The sequence below is a fragment of the Aotus nancymaae genome, unplaced genomic scaffold, assembly GCF_030222135.1.
Source record: "Aotus nancymaae isolate 86718 unplaced genomic scaffold, 86718_ANA_hifiasm-v0.15.2.pri h1tg000020l, whole genome shotgun sequence".
Taxonomy (NCBI): Eukaryota; Metazoa; Chordata; class Mammalia; order Primates; family Aotidae; genus Aotus; species Aotus nancymaae.
In genome coordinates, this window is record NW_026988432.1 from 22,728,337 (window position 1) to 22,753,312 (window position 24,976).

The 24,976-nt window shown below is 35.9% G+C and overlaps 1 protein-coding gene across 2 annotated transcripts in view; it reads right to left on the reverse strand.

The window, feature by feature from the left end:
* The window catches only part of RAB27B (RAB27B, member RAS oncogene family), a 183,523-nt gene that overhangs the window by 73,479 nt on the left and 85,068 nt on the right, over positions 1 to 24,976 (reverse strand). The window lies entirely within an intron of this gene.

The window sequence follows — 24,976 nt, forward strand, 5'->3', positions numbered from 1 at the left end:
ATGAAACCCCCAAAATGCAGGCCTAACATAAGGCAGTAAAATAAATTCTTCGGAGCCATAAGTGTGAAGCAGGCCTAAAGAGAGGCAAAGAGATGGCTTGCAGTAGGAATGTCTCCAAGAAAAAAAAATGAAAAGAAAACAATAGATGATTTGATACACACGTGCATTTGAAAATACAGTAGATACGCCGGGCGTCATGGCTCATGTGTGTAATCCCAGCATTTTGGGAGGCTGAGACTGGTGGATCACCTGAGGTCAGGAGTTTGAGACCAGCCTGACCAACATGAAGAAACCCCGTCTCTACTAAAAATACAAAATTAGCCGGGCGTGGTGGTGCATGTCTATAATCCCAGCTACTCAGGGGGCTGAGGCAGGAGAATCGCTTGAACCCAGAAGGTGCAGGTTGCGGTGAGCCGAGATTGTGCCATTGCACTCCAGCCTGGGCAAAAAGAGTGAAACTGTGTCTCAAGAAAAGAAGGAAGGTAGGAAGTTAAGAAAGAAGGAAGGAAGGAAGGAAGGAAGGAAGAAGGGAGAGAAGGAAGAGAGAAAATAAAGTACATAGTTCCAAGTACGTACCAGATTCCACATTCTACTCTTTTTCCTGAGCACCACATTAGATTTCATTTCTTTGCCCCTTGAAGGTGGGGAGGCATGTCACTGAGGTCTGGTTTATGGATTGTGGGCAGAAGTGATGTACTTCACTTCCAGGGTATGCCCATAAAATAACCCCTGAGATCCTCCATGCTTCCCTCTTCCCTTATTAGTGTGCAGATGCGAAGAACCAAGGAAGAGCTCCTAGACCCTAGAGGACATGAAAATTCATGACCCTAAATCAGGGTGTGGCACAGCGACCCCAGCTGCCACACATTGGACTATGACATGAGCTAGAAGCAAACTTGTATTGTATAATGCCACGAAGATTTTTAGAGTTGTTACCACAGTTAGATCATGCTGTTACAGTTTTAAAGATCAATTGGAGGCTATTTTGAATAATATACAACAGGTACAGAGCATGCTGAACTAATTTTAAAAGGACTTTATTAACTCCATGAGAAACAAAAGGTTGCAAGAGAAAAGAAACATTATGATAGATAACATTATTATGTTCATATCTGAACATAATAAAAATGTTGGGAACACTGATAAGAGAATTAACCCTAAACTATAATAAAACTACATGTGGAGGATGGCAGAGGGAAAGACTATCTGTGTATATGTGCATGTGAGACAAGTAAACCCTCAACTATTATAACAAAAATCAATAAATAATGTGTAAAATTGCTAAAGAAATAGCAGGATAAGCAAACAAGTTAGAAATATAAAAGCACAGTTAAAAATCTACTAAGAGAGTCAAATGTTAGCTTGTAGGGATTAAGACCAGGGCTTAGGAGGAGATCCACGCTGCTCTACAAGAAATGTAAATTTTGATTTTGTTTTAAATTATGAGATGTATTACCTTAATAAAAATAAATCTTAAATTACACTTAAAATATACATAAGGAAACAAAAGATATTTGTTCTACAGAGAAAACATTATGCTTTATTAAAGTATCTGTATATACTTTATATAATGATCTATAAGCAGTGGAGAAAGTGAATCGAAAGACAGAATGAAGATATATTTGAGAAGTTTGCACAATGATTTATTCATTCAACAAATATTTATTAAGCAACTTGCACCTGGTACACTGCTAGGTATGAGGGATCCAGTGTAGAACATGAAGGAAAAATAAAGGTGCGCTCTAAGAGAAAATCAGCATTTGTAAGCTTTGAGCAACAAATATATTTGGGTTTCTTCTCTCCTGTCTTTAGTAGCATGAGCCACTGACCTTCTGGTCATGATAATGCCTTTTATCCTTCACTATCCTCTTAAAAATTTCTTGTGACTTTACCCCCCACCCCCCACCCCCCACCCCCACCGATGAGATCCAAGATTTCATAACCTTTCTCTTGTGATTGCAGGGAAGGCTTCACCAGAAAGATATTCATGGGTGTGCCTCTATCTCCTGCTGATTTTCTGTTCATGTGAAGAAGTCTGTCTAATCACAAATAAAAATCCACCCTTCTCCAGTTTGAGAAAACCTCACAGCATGACTAACAAGTCATAAGACGGGACTTCCAGATCATGCTAGTTTTCTTAACAATGAAGATGTAACTTCGAGAAATAAACATGCGTAAGAGACTTGCCACTGGCAAATTACTTTAAATGTGTAGCACATAAAGACTTATTTTAGATATCTGCTCATTAAACTGGCTATGTTTTCACAATTGTACCTGCAGCATCTACTCTGTGGTGAGGTCTTAACCTTCCCAGTTCCAACTTCATTTTGCCTGTTTCTTAGAATGTGTAATGAAGATATACTCAGACCTTATTGGAGATTATTGTAATTTTGTCTATTTTTTTCCTTCTTATGTTAAAGGAACATGCTGTGTGAAAGGCCCAAAGAATTTCATGAGTAATGTTCACATATAGCCTTTATGCAAGTCCTAACTTGCCAAGAAGTCATAGTATGTGGGTATGTCATGATTCTGCCTATTAATATTTGACTCTTTATAAAAACAATTCTATAAGCACAACTTTAGAAGTAATTACATCGTTTAATTGATTTTAAAAATTTGTTAAAGAGAAGTTATATAAATAAGAACTAAGCATATAGGAAAGAACAATTTTCTGCAAGTCATACGATAATACACATACACATACATAAATATAGTCATTTATTAGCATATATAATTGTATGTGTGGACCTAAGTATAGTCATGTGCAAATCCATATAAAATTTATAATTATATTTGGTTTGTTGGTAGCTTTATGGCAAGCCTCAAAATAAAATGTCATATGGGCTTACCATATAAGTATAAATGAATATATGGTGATTTCTCCACTTTCCCAGAAGTTGTTACCTAAAACCAGTTGTTTTCGATACTTTTGCTACTTTTTAAATTGCAAACACTTGAAGCTGTGATGTCATATATTTAGGAATGATTATTAAATCATCTTAAATTTCTTTGCTGACCTTTTAACTAATTATAAGGTAAATTTTTCAGGCATCTAAACTAACAATGATTAATGTAATTTCAGGGAAATATGTCTTTCCTTCTCAAAATACATTTTTATCAAATTATTTTGATGATTGTTTCCTTATAAGAGAATTGTAAGAAATCCAATGTTAAGGTAACTATTTCTTTTTTTTTTTTTTGAGATGGAGTTTCGCTCTTGTTACCCAGGCTGGAGTGCAATGGCGTGATCTCGGCTCACTGCAACCTCCGCCTCCTGGGTTCAGGCAGTTCTCCTGCCTCAGCCTCCTGAGTAGCTGGGATTACAGGCAAGCGCCACCATGCTCAGCTAATTTTTTGTATTTTTAGTAGAGACGGGGTTTCACCATGTTGACCAGGATGGTCTCGATCTCTTGACCTGTGATCCACCCACCTTGGCCTCCCAAAGTGCTGGGATTACAGGCGTGAGCCAAACTATTTCTTTTTTAAGGTATAATTTGAAAAATTATCTTGCCTTACTTTTGGTCATATATGATGTTAAAATATATGTAAAGAATAACAGCTAGTTAATTAAGGTTTGATCATAGCAAAGACTCATATGCTACATGATTGCTTTTTTTTTTAACTATACTTTTAGGAAATAATATCAATAAATCTTGTGATAAATATGTGCAACATGATCTAGTTTGTTGTTGTTGTTGTTTTGGGGACAGAGTCTCACTCTGTTGCCAAGGCTGGAGTGCAGTGGTGTGACCTCAGCTCACTACAGTCTCCGTCTTTCAGGCTCAAGTGATCCTCCCATCTCAGCCTCCAGAGTAGCTAGGATTACAAGTGCACGCCCAGCTAATTTTTTATATGATCTAGTCTATTTTTATTATCAATATAGTAATAGCTTATAAGCCTGTAAGGAATTTTTATATTTCTAGTAGTATAATAAAATATATAAAATAAGTATTTTTATATTGATGTATTATATTTTATATAATTATATATATTGCTTTAGAATTATAATTATATAATATTGATAGTATATGATTAATAATAATGTTAATATATAATTATTATAATTAAATTTCTATTTCTAAAATGATGTGAAAATTCTAAATACTACAGCCATATAATACCTTCTGAAGTATGCATTGCTGCCATAAACCCTAAGTAGATTTCTGTTCTGTGGTATTTTTAGCTACAGATTTCATTGCTACTGAAAGGTTGAGTGGCTGGTGAAAATCCCCACATAATTGATATAAAATGTGAATATGCTAGAACCATTCAATTTATTTTAAATCAATTATAAACAATAGATTTTGGTGTGAGTCTTGACAGCAGAGATGAGTTTCATAAGAACTGATAGAAAAAAACACGATTAGGATAAAGATACAATTAATAAGAACTTCTCAATTTCTTGCATTTTCTGCCTGTAAAATGTAGTGAACATTAGTCGCATTGGCATAGGCACTTAAACCTCTTTCCTGTTTGTGGGGTCTGCTCAAATGCTTGTCTTAGTGCGAAAGTCAGAGGTATGGTGCTCCGGGCACTAATGGTGGGGCATAGGACCTGAATGCAATAGCACTGACTGGTTCCAGTGGAGGCATCCTAACCACGTGGTTGAATGCCTTTGCTTATGGCCCTAGTCCCATGCCAACATGTCCTGGAGTAGGGACCACAAAACACCAAATGAGGGGAAAACAGTCTTATACCAAAACAAATATGGAACTTGATCATTTACGTGAGCAAAGTGAGAAACATGGATGGGAATGAATTCTTAGGGTGCTCATCCCAAGGAAAAAGGAGCACAATTTTTGAAAAAGGATGAATTGATTATTGTAGATGCATAGGATATAATATACTATTTTAGTTACCTGTGAGTGCTTATAATTGTTTTCTCTGTTTGATGAAACTCAAACCTAGATTAGCTCCTGTCGTAAGCCAAAGACCCACCCCAACTCTTCAGGAAGGGTATTGCAATACCATTACAAATACATTCAGAATGTCTGCTGCCTAAAATTTCCCAAAGAATTATATGGCTATTTTCCAAAGCAATTGGCACTGGAGAACAGGAACATTTCCAGAGTAACAGAAAATTGACTCTAAGCTATCACTAACAGCTGGATAACAAAAAAACCACTGAAATTCAAAGATTCAAGTCAGGATTTGTGGCTTAACCAACTTTGACTTCAATGTGGGCTTAATAGAAGTCTCAAATCCACCTCATATCTTTTTGTCATTTCCTCTATTCCTATGGATCAAAGGATAATGTGATTGAAGAGTGAATTTAGAGATACTGAAATTATGCAACACAACTCAACAGAATATATCCAATAGAATAGTCATTTTCTGTAAGAATTGTAGAAATTAGTGTCACCATTAAGGACGTGAATCCTTAATGATGACACTGATTTCTGGTGATTCTTATGAGATCTTTGCTAGGTCTCTACACTGACTGTGGAGAAGGTGAATGGGATGGGTCTTCAAAGACACCAACGAATATCTATAAACTTAATCAGATGATTACTTCAATTGCAACTAATCAAATAGCTACATATTCTTATACTTGGTATACTTTGATAGGTGGCTCTAAAACATTTAGTAAATTACTTGCAAGACCCTCCAACTAATCCAGGTTTCAGACAAAGCCATTCTGTTTCTTGTATTTTATGTCCAAGAGATTTATGGTAAAAGATTTATTGGTAGCAGAACAGAGTGATGTATACAGCCTGTGACATTCCCTAGTAGGATAGTTATTTTGGAAGCCTATACATTATAGACTTGATCTTCCCAAGTTCCAGATAGGGTAAGATCAATAAGAACTCTAAATCTAAAGCCTTAGGTTTTACTCCAAGTTCTGCCAAAGACATGAGATGAATTCATCTTTCATCTTATATGTTCAAAATAGAAGGTTTTAAAATAACTCATTCTGCTGATAAAAGTTTCACACACCTGATGCCACAATAGGTATCCACAGAATGAATGTTTGGTGAGTGAATAACTGAAGGAGTCTGCTAATTACCTTCACAGCCTTAGCAAGGAAAGTTTCAAGGAAAAGAACATAGAATCTCTTGCTTTAAATTTCAGTAAATTTGATTTTTTTCATTAATTAAGATGTAAAACGTTAGAAATAAAGATTTGTGAAAATGATGAAAAATGTTATATATCAGACTTTCAAATGTGATTTGGAATAAAAATGTCTACAGCAAATGTAATACATTTCTTGAGCCATAATGATATGAATCATTTGTATTTTTTCTCCATGATAATTAGAAAGGATAACTCCCTCACATTAGTCATTATATTATGACCTTTTGTCGCAATTAGTGATAAACAATTGGATATAAAATGGAACTCTCTGTCCTGCACTTTATAAAATAAATCTCAGAAATGCCTTGGCTATTGCTGGTTGCCCTTAGCCTTGCCACAACTCATTAATGGCCAAAATGGATTTGTAACAATCAAAAAATACACAGCCCAAACTTAAGCTTAATGATCCTAACTATAAATCTTTTAACACTTGTCACTACAATTTAGAATCTGCTTTCTCCAACTAACTGCAAGTGTTTTTCACTTTCCTTAAGACTATCACTGTCAAGATAAAATTATCCCTAAATCTTTTCTGTTTCAAAGTTAAAAATAAAATAAAATATTTGCTTAAATCATTCATTTGGTTATTAATGACCATTCGATAAATCAGAAATATATTTAAACATATAGCTCCAAATATGTCAATCCCTCAGTTGTCTTGGCACAGATATACTTACGGATTTAAAGATACTACAAATAAAATTTTTGAAAATATTGGAAATTTATGAAATATCTCAGTTGAATTCAACACCTAACCCCATGACTCTATGACCCCATGTTTGATGTAGAAGCAACTATTACTGTATTTCACCTACTCTTGATTTGGCCTTCGCTTTATACCCTCAATTTCATCAGTAGGGACCAGAAAGAATTTCTAACTTCCTAATGTTTTTGCTGACACAATTGGTATTTTTTGCCCATGACAAGGAACAACCAACTCTACATTTCACAGTAACTCTAGAAGGGCTTGCTACTCACACTTAAGCACATTAAAATAGTGAATGTTTATACTGGTGAATTTGTGCCATCACATACACAAACTATATTAGGTAAGCCAGTTGAAAAAGATAGGGGTTTAGATATTTAATCTTAGTAAATACATATATTGAAATAAAAATATTTTGATAGTTAAAGAGAGATTTATTTAGCTGGTAATTTATTAACAATGCCGGCCAGGCACGGTGGCTCACACCTGTAATCACAGCACTTTGGGAGGCCAAGGTGGGCAGATCACAAGGTCAGGAGTGCGAGATCAGCCTGCTCCACATGTTGAAATCTCGTCTTTACTAAAAATACAAAATTAGCAGGATGTGGTGGTGCATGCCTGTAATCCCAGCTCCTTAGGAGGCTGAGGCAGGAAAACTGCTTGAACCCAGGAGGCGGAAGTTTGGTGAGCTGAGATAGTGCCATTGCACTCCAGCCGGGACAACAAGAGTGAAACTCCGTCTCAAAATAATAATAGTAGCATACCAAATCCCTAATGATGTCTAGCAATGTCCCAGACTTTAGCTTTGAAAATAAAAATTTACATTTTTGGTTAAAATAATGATCTCATCACTTTATCTATTAATCCTTAAAATAAAATCATTTAATCTCTTTTGTTCTTTCAGGTGTCTAAATTTCATATATTTATCCCTATTCACTTAATACCTAATTGAACTAGGTTTGAACTAGGTTTTTTGAAAACTAAATTTTGTTTGTGTGATAATAATCTCATGATTATTATGTTTGTGATGAGAAAAGTGCTCTTTTCCTACAAGTAGCTTTGTCCTAACACTTCTTATTACATTTATTTATTTGAAATGTTCAAATACACTTTTTTCAATCTAATAGGTGACATTGAATTCAGTATAATGAAATTTGTCCTAGGTCTCAGTATTATTTTTGAGATTTTTGTCTTAAATATTTTCCCTGTAAATATGATACATTCTATTCCATGCCTTAGTTTAACTGATTTGTCCATTAAGTTATGTTTATCTATGATATCCTCTTATAAATAGCTTTTAGTTCTAGATTAATTTTACTAACTTATCATTTAGGACAGCTATTATATTTTGTATAATCTACAGTAGCAAATGTAGACAATATTTTAACCAAGTTACAAGTTAACCCAAGAGAAGTAACTGCTGGTGATTTAAACTTCAGCACATAAACTTGAAAAAAATAACTTATACAACAAAATTCTGTAATATACCAGACATAAGAATGTTGTTACTAATTGTAACTCTCAAATGAGACTGCCCATTTTCAACAGGTCTTAATATTCATAATAAATTTCATAAAATTCTTTAGTGACTAGCAGAAATTATCACTGAGAATTTATACTACATTAGAAATAGGACAGATATGCTATAGTTCTTTCTGCATAAACATGTACTATGATAATATTGAATGTTTAGCCCATCAGGTCTCATCTATAGTTTATTTGTACTAAATAGTCAAGTCCTTTGCCCAATGGCTTTGGCTTATGGTTAGTTTAGGCTTAGCACTAGTAATATTTAATTATGTATTTTTATATGCCAATTTGCTTCAGAAAAAGGTTAAATTTTTCCATAACTGTAAAATACAGTAAGAAAAAATAACACAGTAGAAAAATAGGCAATCAAGTTGAACAGGCACTTTACAAAAGACAGTATCCAGATATCCAGCGAACATGAAAAGGTTCTAACCCTTATTAGTCATCAGAGAAATGCAAATTAAACTATAATGAAGCAAACCTATGCGTTTACCAGGATGGATACAATGAAAAAGGACTGATGATAAAGTTAGAGAGAATGTGGATGGAGCAACTGAAATTTTCATTTTCTTCTAATGGGGATGTAAATTGGCTTGACTATTTTGGAAAACTAAACTCAAGCAGAGATATGGCCCATCTTACATATATGGTCTATAGAAAACATTGTAATATGTTTGCCAAAAGTCATTTCTAAGAGATATTTGTAGTAAACAATCTAAATGTCCATTAACAATGAAAAAATATTAATGTATTTTCATAAACAGAATGTTATACTGCAAGGAGAATAAACTATTTCTACCTACAACATTAGTGAATCTCACAAGAACAATGTTGAATGGCAAAATTCAGGTACAAAACAATATATTTTGTAGGATTTCATATGTGCGAATTTTAAATCAGGCAAAACTAATCTATGGTATTAAAAGTCAAGATAGTGGTTATCTTGCAGCAGTCAGGAGGCAGCGACTGAAGAGACACGAGAGGGCTTCTGGTGATGTTCTGTTTCTTCATTTGTATGTTGGTTATGTAGGTATGTTTGTTTTGCAAAGTTTATCTAACCTTAGGGTTTGTCCAAATTTCCATATGTTTTTTGTTCTTCAATAAAATTGCCTTAAGATATAAATTCACAGCACCACAACACTGAAATCAGGTTAAGATGAAAAGGAATGTGAAATACAGGATGAAGTCGACAGTTAGACTAGCACAGAAAAAGGCCTTCAGTAACATTAGTTACATTTGTTAGAGGTAAGCCAGGAATAAGATATGATTCACTATGTCCTTAATAAGAAAACAAATGTGTTACTCAAGAAAAACCTATGCATTCACAGGCTCAAGATTAAAGAGAAGATGCTTCCATGCTCATAGAGAATATTTATCCTACATAATGAGCTATGACTTTAAGAATGTTTGTATAATAAATACCATCTTGAATTGCTTTGGGTGGTTTCTTAAAATGGTCCTCAATGTAGAAGAATGACAATAGCAAATTATTCTTCAAGAAAAGCGGATAAGAGCTTCTATAAGGGAGTGAGGGGCTTACAAAATGATGCTCTTTGAAGATTCAGCTAAATCAAGAAATTGATTTTAGAATGAGGAATTGATAGACTGTAATCTCAGGTACACAGATTTTGATAAGTCCTGAGGCAGAGGGACTTGAGGCTACATCTCCCAGAAGTACTTGGAGAATAGCCATTGCCTGTTGCTGGTTAAATGAGAATCAGTGTGCTTTAGCCAATGAGGTAAGATGATTTCTTGCCATGAAAGCTGAGAAGTCTGACGTTGCTATGTCTGCACAAAGAACTCCCTGTCTCTGCTCAAGTTTAAAACAGGGGAGGATCCTCTGCAAGCAGTTGCAAGCCTTCTCTAGTACATAGTTACCATATTCCTGAAACAATACTTCTTGGAAGATTAGTCTGATCCTTGGAAAACAATTGAAGTAGTTATAATCCATGAATTTTCAATGAAAAAAATATTGCCCCATGGAGGCAAAATTTGTTGTTGGGAGGTGAAATAATCTTTTTTTATGTATAAAGCACAGATATATCTATGACACATAAACAGGTACACAGTATATCTGTGGTATTAGAATTTCATTTGAGTGGCAATTAGGGGAAAAGATGTCTGAAAAGGCTTCTTAGGGTGGAGATGAGGGTTGAGATGGTGGTTGTGAAATAAAGGATGAATAACACTGATATAACCAAACACCAAACACAAAATAATAACAGCACATTCCTTGCAGCCCTGATTCACAAAATTATTCACAGACATTTAAACATTTAAATCTGATGAACATAACCTCATTCAATATCCTAACAATAAAAACTATTGGTAATATATATTCTCAAGTAAATGAATGGGTTAATTCAGTTAAATGTTGAAACGTATCTACTCAAAAGATTAATTTGGCTTTAGAATATTAATATTTTGTCATGACTGTTATTCTACTAATCACATTTTTACATTGGGAAAGTAAAAATATATGCTTAACAAACCTTGTCTTTTTATTGTCTACAGTAAGAGGGATGAGATATAGCTAATCTAAGAATTATATCCTGTCAGTTATTAAAAATAGTTTTAAAATATCCAGGAAGGTAACCAGTTCTGGAGTACTGAGTTGCTCAAATGAGGTGGGATCACTATTTGGGATTTAATTTTTAAAACTGTTTTCTCATGGCAACCGGAGAAACAACACAACAACACATAAAGAAAAGCCATAGATTTCTCTCCTCCATTCCCTTGAGCTAAATCAAAAATATTTCCATGTTAATGTTCAAATACTAACTTATATAGGGTTTTAAAATAGAATAGTTTATTCAATGAATCTGGATTGTAAACCTGGATCTTTGACAGCTTTCCCAGTGCAATGGCAAAGATGAGTAGTTACAGCGACAAAGTAGTTGCCATAGCCTACAAGTCTGAAATATTTATTATCTGGCCCTTTACAGAGAGAGTTTGCAGTGCCTAACAATAGAGGATTTGGTTAAATAAATTACTGTTCATCCACTCAAAACAGACTGAATTTATAAATTCTTAATTAAATGAAAATAAATGTACAATGTGTATGAACTAAGCAACTGAAAACAGCATACATAATGAAAGTCAATTTTTGTTGAAAAGTGCACATATACACAAAATACTATGTTAGGTGCTTAGAGTTGCAAGAACTTGTCTATCAGAGTTTCACAGGCCCAAGTTCCATTACTGACAATACCAACTAATTATCCATTGTGTGGAAAAATACTTTATCTTCTTTCTCCATTAAAAAAAAAAAAATAACGTGGAGATGTTCAAGTATAGCTATATCTCATCTACTTCCAAAAGTTGATTTGAGGGGAATTGACATATTTATATCTATTCCTGGATTAGTCTGTTTATGTTGCTGTAAAGGAATACCAGAGACTGGGTAATTTATAAACAAGTTTATTTTGTCTCATGGTTCTGCAGACTGTATAAGAAGCGTGGCACCAGCATGTGCTTGGCTTCTGGCAAGGCCTCAAGAAACTTACAATCATGGAGGAAGGCAGAGGGGGAGCCAGTGTATTACAGGCTGAGAAGGGAAACAAGACAAAGGGGAGAGGTGCCATGCTCTTTGAAACAATCAGATCTTGAGTGAACTCATTACCACTCATTACCATTGGGAAGGCACCAAGTCATTCACGATGGACCTACCCCATGACCCAATACCTCCCATTGTACCCCATTGTCAACCTGGGGATCACATTTCAACATGAGATTTGGAGGAGGGAACAAATATCCAAACCATATCAATCCTTTATGGAGATTTAATTAAATGAAACATGTAAACTTTCTCATAGGATGTCTAGTACATGCACAGCAGACTATATTTTTAAATGTTCGTCTTATTTCTGCTTCAAGGAGGCAATAAGAGAAAGAAACTCCTATCTTATTTATTTTTCAATAAGCAGATGGGATACAAAAAATAGTAAAGAAAACCCCTTCAGTGCTGGGGTATTCTCCAGCCACAGCAGTGGACAAGAACCTCAGAGAAAAGTCACAGCCAACAGCAGCATGAGAACAAAGTATTAGCACGTTTCTATGCCATGAGATCTAGTTTCTTCTCTGAATTATGTCAACTAAGGGGTATAATTACAGAGGATGACAGAGAAACTGCGCTTTTTTATTCACTCATTTCTTATACTGAGATGGAATTGTCATTTGCATCAAGAAGATGGGGAAAATATTTCTTGAATTATTAGTTTTATTTGCAATTATTTGGTAAGATACTGTGTACAGATGTACATATACAAACTTGCTCATGAATTTTGTTTTCCTCACACTACAATTTAAATTACTCTGTATTTCATCTTTAAACCATTAGAAATAAATATTAACAAAATTAATTACTAAAATGTCCTTGTTAATTAGAGTCATACAATCTCAAAATTTGAAAACAATCATCTAGGTTAGAATTTCCCAAACTCTCTCTCTCTGGGGGGAGGGTGTGTGTGTGTGGGGAGATAGAGAGAGAGAGAGAGAGAGAGAGAGAGATCTATCTATATATATTTTTATATATATATAGATATAGATATCTATCTATCTCCATATAGAGAGATACCTCTATAATTCCCAAACTCAAAGAATTATATTTATATATAGTTGTATATATAATATATATTATAAATTATATACATATTTCCCAAACTCAATTTCTCTCTCTCTCTCTCTCTCTCTCTATATATATATATATACACATATATATATATATATATATACACACACATATATATATATATATATTTCTAACCTAGATGATTCTAACCTAGGTGATTATTTGAATTAATATATATAGAGAGAGGAATTAATATATATATATAGATGGTTGTATATGCTTGAAATCAAAGTGAAAAGAGATAAAAAGAGAGACTGCTCCTCTAACCAGTCTTCTATGCTCCCCACATGGTAACACACCATAGAGCTCCATGTTACACCATATACCAAGCTGCATCTGCCTAAGAAAAGGGTGGCTCTGCATTAAGCAGATGATTCAGATACCAGTAAGTTTCCAGTTCTTGACCAAAGGCTAAGTACACTGTTTATCTGTGCTGGCTGTCAACATATTTCAAAAACTGTGACTATCCACAGACCACAGGATGTGGGCATCAGAACAAAAAAGGAAGCACTAGCGAAATGTTTTATATCTTTAAAGGAAATCCCATGGCTTGCAAGCAGATTGAGTGAACTAAGTACATCAATCATTTTCTCACAATGGGTTATGATGAAGCAGCTAAATTAGAATCTGTAAAATTGAGTGACTTGGTACAAAAATGAGCACATGATTTCAAGTGAATTGGGTTTGTCTCAACTTATGAGTAATCAATGTATGATTTTAATGGAGTGGTACTTGCATTTGGATACTTAAATTATAATTTCCAATGGAATAAAAATTAAATGCTTCTCTGAGGTATTTTTATTACTCAATATAAGATCCAACATGATTCAATAAGACTATGGTGAGATGCATGGTTCTACATTTCTAACAAGCCATCAATGGGACTGACCACATTTTTAATAGGAAGAGCCCCATAAGACACCACTCAAGAAGAGGAAGAAATAATCAGGACTGATTATCTACCTTCCCCCTCATCAGGACAAATCCCATGATCCTTTGTGACTGTTTAATGAAGTCACTTCCAGAACTCCAAACTTTCCTAAATCACTGATTTCACCACCAGAAATTCCAAACTTCTAGAACTATTGATTCTCCTATCCCTGAATAAACACAGAAATCTGTCCTAACCAAATTATCATCATCCCAGTGAATAGTTCCATCATCCCCCCAATTAAGTCCAAAGCCAAGAAACCACCCGATTCTTCTCTTTTACTCAGCTCATCCTGCCAGTCCAGCAGAACCATCTAACTCCAAAACATACCCCAAATCTGATCACTTCTATTTGTCTCTGCTGTTCACAATGTATTGCATATCCCCAACCATCATCTCTTGCTTGCACCACCACTGTAATTTCCTGCTTCCATTCTTGTCCTCCTCCACCCAGAAGCCAGGGAGAGCTTTGAAAAATAAAGTCTGGCTCCCCTGCCTGAAACCTCTACTGGATACTGATCATGTTTAGGGGAAACACAAATGCAAACTGCTCACTTCATTCCCAAGGATCTTTGGGATTGCTCTCATGCCCTCTTGCTCACTGTACTCTGGCCACACTGGGCCTCACTGTGTTTTCTCTGATCACTCAAGCTTCAGTATCTTTCCTGGCATACACTTCAACCTGAACATCACTTAGCTTGCTACTTACCATTCCCAATTCTGCTCAGAGCCATCTCTTAGAGGGACTTCCAATTGCCTTCTCTGAAAAAGCCTGTTTTCCCAGTTTCTGTACTTCTCTACCCCCCTAGCTTTCTTTATTTTCATCATAAACATCATCACTATGTGAAATGATGTTATTTATTTTTTCCTTGCTTAGCATTCCTTTTATCTTCTAGATGTATATTCATAAGGAAAGAAATATTGTATTTTTTTCATTCATGTATTTCAGCTTCAGTGCCACTTATAACACACTCAATAAATATTAACTGAATAAATGAACAAATAAATACTAATTTAAATCAATATGCTTACGTAAAGACTGAATGGGGAGTTGGTAAAGCTGCCACTCCTCACATGATTACTCACCATTGACAAAACCATTCCACATCAGCACATGTCCCATTGACAAAGACTTGACATAGCCCATCCTCTTCCTATGCTCAGAAGTTTACCTCAAGTTTCACAAATGATCCTGGTCCAGTTAGACTTTATAACTCCAATGTCCCCCATTCTAGCCAGGAATTTTTTTTTTACTTCTCCTGGTTTCAAGATAGCAAATTGAGCATACATGTTTAAACTCTCTTTTGCTTTATATTCCATGGAAATAATGAAGGACTTTAGAAATAAGCAAATATCTGTAGCAGTTAGGAAAATAGGGAAGTGTAAAATCATACATCAAGAAAGCTTGAAAAATTTCAGGAAGGGATAGAGATGATATATTTGGCCTGAGAGAAAATCTCCCAGTTGCTGACCATCCAGTCAAAACAGAAAGGAGCTATCTTGAACATAAGTGAAGAGATTGTTGTGACAAATCCTAGAAAACTTTAACTCTTGAATCACCATGTACCAGATATAAGAGCACTGAACCAGTGGGTAAAGGCCAACGGAAAAGCTGTGGCAACAGTGACACTAAAAAAATAGGGATGACAGTTTTAATAGGGGATAGCAAAAAGTGACATTGACACTTGCTGACTGAACCTGTATCTCAAGGCAATGGTTCTCACAATGGGGCCACAGTCCTCCTCGGGCACTTGGCAATGGCTGGATATATTTTTGGGTCTCAACTGGGTGGTAGAGTGTGTGTTACTGGCATCTAGTGGGTAAAAGCCAGAGATGCTGCTAATCATCCTGAAATATACTGGACAACTTCCCAAGCCCCAGTAAAGAACTGTCTGGCTTAAAATGTCAACAGGTCTGAACCTGATAAACCCTGCTCAAAGGTCAACAGGCCTAGATGGGCAATAGTAAGTGAGAACCTTGCCATGAACAATAGGATATCATGGAGAAGCTGGTGACCTGGGATACACTAATGACAGATTTTCCAGTTTTTGAAGAAAGAGAAAGAGTATGGGTTTTTAATAGTCATATATATTGTTGTAAATTAGTTTTATAGTGTTTTTATAAATGTTGAAGATTAATTTTAGAATGCTGAAAAACTAAATTAATCCACAGGAATATGCTGGGTGTGGTGGCTCACACCTGTAATCCCAGCACTTTGGGAGGCCAAGGCAGGCGGATCACTTGAGGTCAGTAGTTTGCGACCAGCCTGGCCAACATGGTGAAACCCCATCTCCACTAAAAGTACAAAAATTAGCCAGGCATGGTGGTATGTGCCTGTAATCCCAGCTACTCAGGAGGCTGAGGCAGGAGAATCACTTGAAGCCAGGAGGTGGAGGTTGCAGTGAACTTAGATCGTGCCACTGCACTCCAGCCTGGGCAACAGAGCAAGACTCTGTCTCAAAAAACAAACAAACCAACAAACAAAAAACATGAACAAAACAAATTTTAAAATTAAACTACTCCATGAGCCAAAAAATAAAGTAAAATTTGGTAGTCTGGATCTGGCCCATGGATTGCTGGTTTGCCATTGCAGATTTAGTACTTTACTTATTATATATGAGCTGATAATAACAGCATAATAAAGTCTGAGCACCCATAAGAACAGATAGCCGTTAAAAAGTGGGCATAATAATAACAGTAATAACCAGAGAAAATGCCTACAATGGGAAAATGTGTATATAAACAAGACGTGAATTTATAGCCTCATATTCTTGGTGAGAGTAGAGATGTGCCTGGGAAGGTAAGCAGGGACGAAGTCTTAATATCTGTAATCTATAGCAGTATTTCAAATAGGTACTGCAAGGAATACTTCAATAAAAGTGCAGACAAAAATTACAAAAGGTACCTTCTCAAAAGAAGAATGGCAAACAGTTGCAAGAGATGAACAGTTGCAATGACAGTGCAAATGAAAATGAAATCTTCATCTATGATACTAAAAAGGAATTAATGCCCAGTGTTGTAGAGAAATGGAGACGGAGGAGGAAGAAGAGCACCACTAATGCACTATGGCAAATGTAAACGTTCTTTGCAATCTAGGTACATTAAAAATGTACCTGTTCTTTTATGCACAAGTCTACATCTAGGGACTTAGGGAAATAATTGAACAGGTGGATACAGATAAACATACAATTCTGTTCATTGTAACATGGTTTATAATAGCAAATAATTGAAAATAATCCTAATGTCCATTTACAAAAGTTTGGTTAAATAAAATTTATTAACAACCACACAGTGTAGTGGTATACGGTTGCCAAAGTGAATGAACAAATCTGTGTATGGAAGTAGGATAGATTATAATATTTTTATAAACTCAAAATATTATCAATGAATAAAACAGATGGAAGAGCTGAGGGAAAGTGAGTAAGCCTTTGAAAGAGAAGTCCTCACTAGTTCAAGCTCTTGTTTATTGATATTCTTAGTGACTATTTCTGTATGGTGGCATAATGGTTATTCTGCTTAAAAAATCATTTTATTATATCTTCTGTTATTTTTTCCTGTATATATTGCAAGTGTACTTTGCTTTCATAATAAGAAAAAAGTATTAACCATTTTTCTTAAAAAATCATAAATTACTATTTTAATGTATTTATTAATCTGAAACATATATATTTAAATTTATAAAATATTCACTTATTATACCCTATGGGAAAACAATATAGTATTTTATGACCTACGAAATTATTAAGGCCAGATGTCACTTGGTCTTTTAAGAATCAAGAAAATTCCAGTTGATTTATTTGTTTCTCATTAAGTCTGAGTAAAAGAATTAGTTAGTAAAAGCAGAAGTGCCATTAAGTTAGGGATACATTTTCTGTCATTGATGATAAATGAAGTGGTCCAAACAAAACTAAACAAATCATGTAAACTTACTATATTTTCCCTCATGATCCTAGCATAATCAATAACACCAATTTGGAAGTTAAGGAGTCACAATTTTAATTTTTAAAAATGCACTTAGGGAGGTCAGGGCAGGTGAATCACTTGAGGTCGAGAATTCAAGGCCAGCCTGACCAACATGGAGAAACCCTGTTTCTATTAAAAATACAAAATTAGCCAGAGGTGGTGGCGCATGCCTGTAATCCTAGCTACTTGGGAGGCTGAGGCAGGAGAATTGCTTGAACTTGGGAGGTGGAGATTGTGGTGAGCTGAGATCGCACTGTTGGACTCCAGCCTGGGCAACGAGAGCGAAACTCTATCTCAAAAAAAAAACTATTAGTCTAATATCACAGAAAGTTTAGTTTTTGTAACTCTTTCTAAGCATAGCCTAAGATTATAAAACAAAACAAAACAAAAAAGACTGTTTCCAGGAAGAGACTGATGACAATAGTAATTGTCTTTTAATTTTAAAATTCTCAGAAAGTTTGAATAAAAGACAGTCTTTACATACGTAATCCTCTTGTAACTGTGACTGAAAAAACACAATTTGATTTTTGCCTTCATCTTCATCCTTGAGGATTTTAAGGTTTTTATAGTTTTTTAAATTTTAATAATACATTTAGGCATAAATTCTTTTGAATTTATAATATGTGGCAATGCATACATTAGTTCCTAATAACATGAATGAAAATAATAGTCATAAATAATAGTATTTAGTGTTCAAACAACTAGTACATCTCTGATATACGGAATAATGTGACTGAATCTTAGCAACTTAGAAGTTTCCGAATCAACAAGTCCTATCGCCTTCATATTAAGTAGTACTTTGAAATGTTGCCACTACTGTCTATGTTTTTCCTATTTTTTTTGAAAGTCTAACACACAGAAGAACTTCCCAAGTGTAGGTTGACTCACCTATGCCGAATGGAATGGCTTCTCTCTGCCTGGACACTCATATGAAGAGACTCACTCCCATGAAAAGGGTGGCCCCAGGATGGAGTGGAGACAGAGGAAGCCTGGGTACCTGTGGCCTTGGTTCTCATCTACCTTCACCAGCACTAGTTCTTTGATCCTGTCATCTTCATGCTTCTGTTTCATCATTGGCAAAATGGAAGAGTTGTGCAATAGCTGAGGTCTCTTCAAGCCCTCACCCTCTGTGACTCTGTGACCAGATCCAGGAATACACTTCAATCATGGATTCCTCAGGGGCCTTGGAGGAGGACTGCCTATGATTAGTCCCTCTATGGTGGATGGTTGTTTCCTAGGCTTGTGATTTCTTAGAAAACATAATATGAATTGCTAACCAATGGAAAGAGGAATGAACTCTCAATATAAAACATTAATGGGAAAGAGAAATAGATTGGAGAAAAGGAAAGAGAAGTCAGTTGTTAGGTCATAGAATAGATGGTGGTTCTTGCACTAGAACCGCCTAAGGAGCTTTGAAAAAAATATCAATGTTCAACTTACCACAATCGATTAAGTCAGAATCTTTAAGGGTAGAGCTGACACTAATACTTAAAGAATAAAAACAATGTCTCCTATATATTTCTATTGCACAGCCAGTATTGAGAACCACAAGACAAGATGAGGGTAAGGGTATCATTTGAAGAAGAGAAGAAAATAAGCCCTTGCAGAAATATCATTATGTAAATAGAGACTGTCTTTTAAAATCTACAAACTTGGAAATGTTAACTATTCTCAGTTTACAAAAATGACCCAGACAACTCCCTAGATGAGACTATTGGGCAGCCAAGGTTAGACCCACTAGAGCATAAGTCACTTTGTAATCCTTTGATATTTGCTCCTTATTAGACTTCAGACTTAGGTCATTATGAAATAGAGACAGATAGTTGTTTATTTAGTCTGTCACCATGAGTGACAAAGACTCATGGTGAAATAGACCAAACTATTCTGAAAAAAGAAATGGATGCTTTTGCATTTTATTTCATTTTATTTTGACAGATCTTGCTCTGTCCCCCAAACTGGAGTGCAGTGGTGCAATCTCAACTCACTTAAACCTCCACCTCCCAGGTTCAAGCAATTCTTGTGCCTTAGCCTCCAGAGTAGCTGGGACTATAGGCACGTGCCACCACACCTGGCTAATCTTTTGTATTTTTAGTAGAGATGGGGTTTCACCATGTTGCCAGGCTGGTCTCAAACTCCTGACCTCAAGTGATTCGCCCATCTAGGACTCTCAAAGTGCTGGGATTATAGGCATGAGCCACTGTGCCTGGCTACTTTTGCATTTTAAAAGATATGTGATTCCCTAGAAACAATTTCTAATTCTTATAAGCCTGTGCACAAATTTGCAGTCAAATGTCTGCTTGCCTTTCTGCATATACCACTTATTTGCACCCATTATTATAGAATTGGAAATATATTTTCTCAATGTTGACAGAATTAGAGGCATTAGTCACATTAGAAATGATGAGGGTAGATAAAAGTCTGCATCCCAAAACAAACATCCAAGTCTAAGTTGATGAATATTTTACTCGCGTAAAGTCACTCCATACTGTATTGTAACTGTCAGATGCCCAGAAGGAAAGCAACAATGGACTCAGACTTCTAAGGAATTGGGGCTTCACAAAGAGCCTCACAAAATCATAGCCCAGAAAAAAGAAGTAGTTAAAAGAATATTAGTCCTACAAAAAATATTTAACTTTTGGGGGTCAGATTTTTGGGAGTGTAATTTACACAGATGTAAATGGACTTTTTAAAAGTAGACATGTCAATGTATTCTGGTAAATGTACATAATTATATAACCATCACCCTATGTAAATATAAAACATTTCTATCAGTAAAAATCATTTCCTTGTGCTCTTTGCAACCAGTCCACCCTTGCCTCCACCTTTAGCCAGTTGCAAACACTATGTCACTGTCTTGTTTTTATAGTTTTGTGTTCTGCAAAATGTCTTACAAATGGAATCATCATACATATAAACAGTTCTTATTTTGTGCTTATCTCTTTTGTATATGTCTTCTCTTACTTAGTTAAAAAAAAAAAAAAGTCTGCATCCCTGTTTCTGAAATGGAGCAAAGACTGCAATGACTCCTCTTAAACTCCGGTGTTACGGAAAATTATGTCTCTACATCCTGCTCATCACCAACTACTATGTGGCCAAGCTGTTATTACAACTATCATGTCAGTATTTTGTCTTATCTTCAGATCCACTGGAATGATTGGGTGGTTCCTGACCATAGTTTGTTTGTTTATTTATTGAGATGGAGTTTTGCTCTTTTGCCCAGGCTGGAGTGCAGTGCTTTGATCTTGGCTCACTGCAACCTCCACCTTCCTGGGTCAAGTGATTCTCCTCCTCAGCCTCCAAAGTAGCTGGGGTTACAGGCATGCACCACCACGTCTAATTTTTGTATTTTTAGTAGAGACAGGGTTTCGCCATGTTGGCCAGGCTGGTCTCAAACTCCTGACCTCAGGTGATCCACCTGCCTTGGCTTCCCAAAAAGCTGGGATTACAGGCGTGAGCCACCATGCCTGGCCAACTGTAGTTTTTTCTCTCTTTCTTTTTTTTTTTTTTTTTCTTAACTGTGGATATAAATTGGGAAGATATGTGATGAGAACATGTTTTTACAGAGTACTAGTTCTGATTGTTTATAATTTCTGGAAAAAGAGATTAGACATCAACCTTGTTATTCTACTTCATTTATTCATTGTTTGATCAATAAATATTTATGTTTTTTCTATTAGAAATGGTTATGACCAGACTTGGAGGATGATATTAATGAATACAAAGGCAACATTTTAGCTAATAATTTTGATTTTAGAACCAGATATTAAAGCATTAGTGACATTCATATTTCTAAACATTGGAGAGAGAATTACAAATATATAATTGATAAAGGCCAAGAAGAACCCTACATGTTCAAATGGAATTTGAGGTATTACTATAGGCTTGCATTCATTTATAGTTAGATATATACATGAATGCCTATAGCAGCATTATTTGTAATACTCAAATGTCTACTAACAGGCAAACAGATAAACTAATACTATTAACTATCCAATAGGATACTACTTAGCAATAAGAAGAAATTAACTATTAATGTACATTGCAACATAGATGAATCTCATAATAAGTATGTTGAATGAAAGAAGCCAGGCCAAACAAATAGGCCAAACATAACATATCATTCCATTTTTATGATTTTCTAGAAAATGTGAACTAGTGATACAGGAAGGGGCCAGGGAAGTGCTGAGTAGAGAAGGGCAGGGTCCCAGGCAAGGGCTCCACCCTTGGGCCTGTGTTTGCGGACCTAAGTGAAAACAGTCACTCCTGTTTTTGCACCCAAATATTGCATATTCCAAGACCACTCTGGCCCTCCATGCCCCCTGGTCCTGTGCCCATATAAACTTGATACATTAGTGGGCACACACACAGTGAGTGAACATTGAGAGGAGCAGAAGAGTAGACTAACAGACACCCGCAGATACCGGCAGACTGGCAAACCAGTGATGGCAGAATGATGCAGCAGAATGAGAGAGAGGAGGAGTCTGGCCTCTGGACAGCCTGACTCCAGGAGAAGACCACATTTCCATTCCATCCCCCCTTCTGGCTCCTCACCCATCTCACTGAGAGCCACCTCCACCACTCAATAAAACCTTGCGCTCATCCTTTAAGCCCACATTTGATTTTTCTGGTACACTGGGCAAGAACTCCAGATACAGACAGCTGTATACTGGTCCTCTGCTCTTGCAATAAGGCAGAGGGTCTATTGAGCTGATTAACACAAGCTGTCTGCAGATAGCAAAGATGAAACAGAACACTGTAATGCATGCCCACTTGGACTTCTGGAGACAGAGACACCCACCCCTAGATGCTGCCATGGGGCCAGAGCCCAAAAGCACTCCCTGTCGCCTCTTTACCTGCCCATGTGCTTGCTCCCCCTAGGGGTTTGGGCAGCAGGGCAGCCAAAGGAGTGAGCGACACCCCTGACAAACATCCTGCAAGGTGGATAAGGGAACTCTCCCGTTTCATTAGTCTATACTAATAGAAAGCAGATCAATGTTTGCCTAGGACAGAGGGACACAAGAATACTTTGGGGGTGATGATTATTATGTCCATTTAGTTATTGTGATGACGTCATGGGTGTATACATGTTTCAATACTTATTAAATGGTACACAAATATGTGCAGCATATGTTGACTAGACCTCAGTAAAACTGTTTAAATAAAAGTGTTAATGATAAATACAGGTTTTTCTGCATAACTCACATTCACACCTGATTCCAATATAAAATTTAAGCTTTTATCTTATCCCTTCATCCACAATACAATGTATACATGTGAAACTGACCCAATAGTCTCACAGACAGTTTCTGGGATAAATATAGAAATTGACCCTTCTACTCTTAAAGCTTGAAACTTACATTTGTTTTATCTGAGTTCCTTTCTCAGGAAAGGATGCCCAGTCCTCTCCAAAATATCAAATAACTGAAACTCACTAGATCATAACTTCCAGACAAATGAGGTTCCAGGCCCTTGATTCATCATGATTGTTTCCTAAACCCTCCCTACTTCTTGTTTTCCCACACATAGTCATATTTCTTCCCTGCTGCATAAACATCTCATTTTAGTCAGTCAGGGAGATGGAGTTGAGACTGATCTTCCATCTCCTTGGCTGCAACACCCCAGTAAAGCCTTTCTTGGCAATACTTGTTATCTCAGTGATCGGCTTTCTTTGTAGCAAGGACCTAGACAGAGGCATTTCATAACACAGATACATCCATAATACAATATTGGCCTTGTTGCTACGGGGTAAATTTACCAGTGAAAGGTGAAACATTCTCTTTAAAACTGGGGGCTTAGCACAGCTACTTCCTAGCATGGGGAAGCAATGGGGGCAGGGGAGCCTCAGGCTATACTTCAACTCTCTTGACTCAGGCATATGACAGTGAATGGCATTGTGGTAGCATCACAAATTCTGTAAAATTAACCATAAGTAGGAGAGTTTTAAAACATCACTCTAAAGCTCAATTTCCATCCTGATATGAAGACGATAAATTTGGAAAGCTGGTGACAGGAAACAGACCACACTGCCATGCTGCAGTTAGGAAGGTTTCACTTTGAAAAATAATGCTTGTAGTCTCTGCAATAAACAGGAATAGCCAAAACAACAACAAATATATAGCAGCCAGCCATGTAATTTAGAGGACAACTTCATTTGTGCATCATGTGACAGGATTGTTGGTCTTGTCTCTATTTACATTTTTTATTATTTCATGCTAAATAAAAGCAGCATGGACACAAACACATTGGGGGTGCTGGGCAGCCCAGAAATTAAACTGCTGGAGGTGGTGGCATTCTGAAAACTGCTCCTGCACTCTAAAAGGGGCCACTTCTGTTCAGCTCCAGCTAATCATCCCCATAGGAAATATTGTCAGGTTTCTCTTTCTTCAAAAAGCTGGAAATTAAGATTTTTATGTGAACTTCCATTAAAAAATAGGAACAGCCACTCCAACAATTTTTCCAACATTGTATAGATCAAATACACACATCAGTATCTCTGTCAAAACCATTTTAATATCCTGAGACAGAGAATCATTCTACATGTAAGGCTGAAATTTCATTTCTCAGAAAAGTCTGAAGATTTTTGTTTTTACTCTATAAGAGCTCATATCAAACTTAGGCAAAAGGCACACCTTTAATACAGCTACTGGAGTTCATTTTGATTATTCTCAACTTTTTATTTCACGAAAATGCAATCTTACTGAAATGTCATTGATAAATGGAACTCAGAAAAATATGCAAATGCATTCACCTAGCACTCAAAGTGTGTAGAGAGTTCTAAGGAGGCTAGAGTGTGCAATGAAGACTAATATTATCTATTGTTTTCTTAGTTCAGGGTGCTACAACTACTTTGTATATATTAATTTACTTAATTCTCAATAACTATTTGAATTACTAGTTTTATAAGCTCCATACAGATAGAAACACAGAAGCATAGAAATTTAAGTATTTTGTCAAACTTCTCACATACATAGGAGGTGGCAGAGCTAGGATTCAAACCCAAGTAGGTTGGCTCCAGAATCTAATTTTAATCCCTTTGCCAGTCTGTCTTTCAAATTAAAAAGTTAATAAGTATAAATGATTGTGCATTTTTATGTGGATCATGATAGTTACAGCAGAATTTCAGGCTGTATGCATTCTTGCAA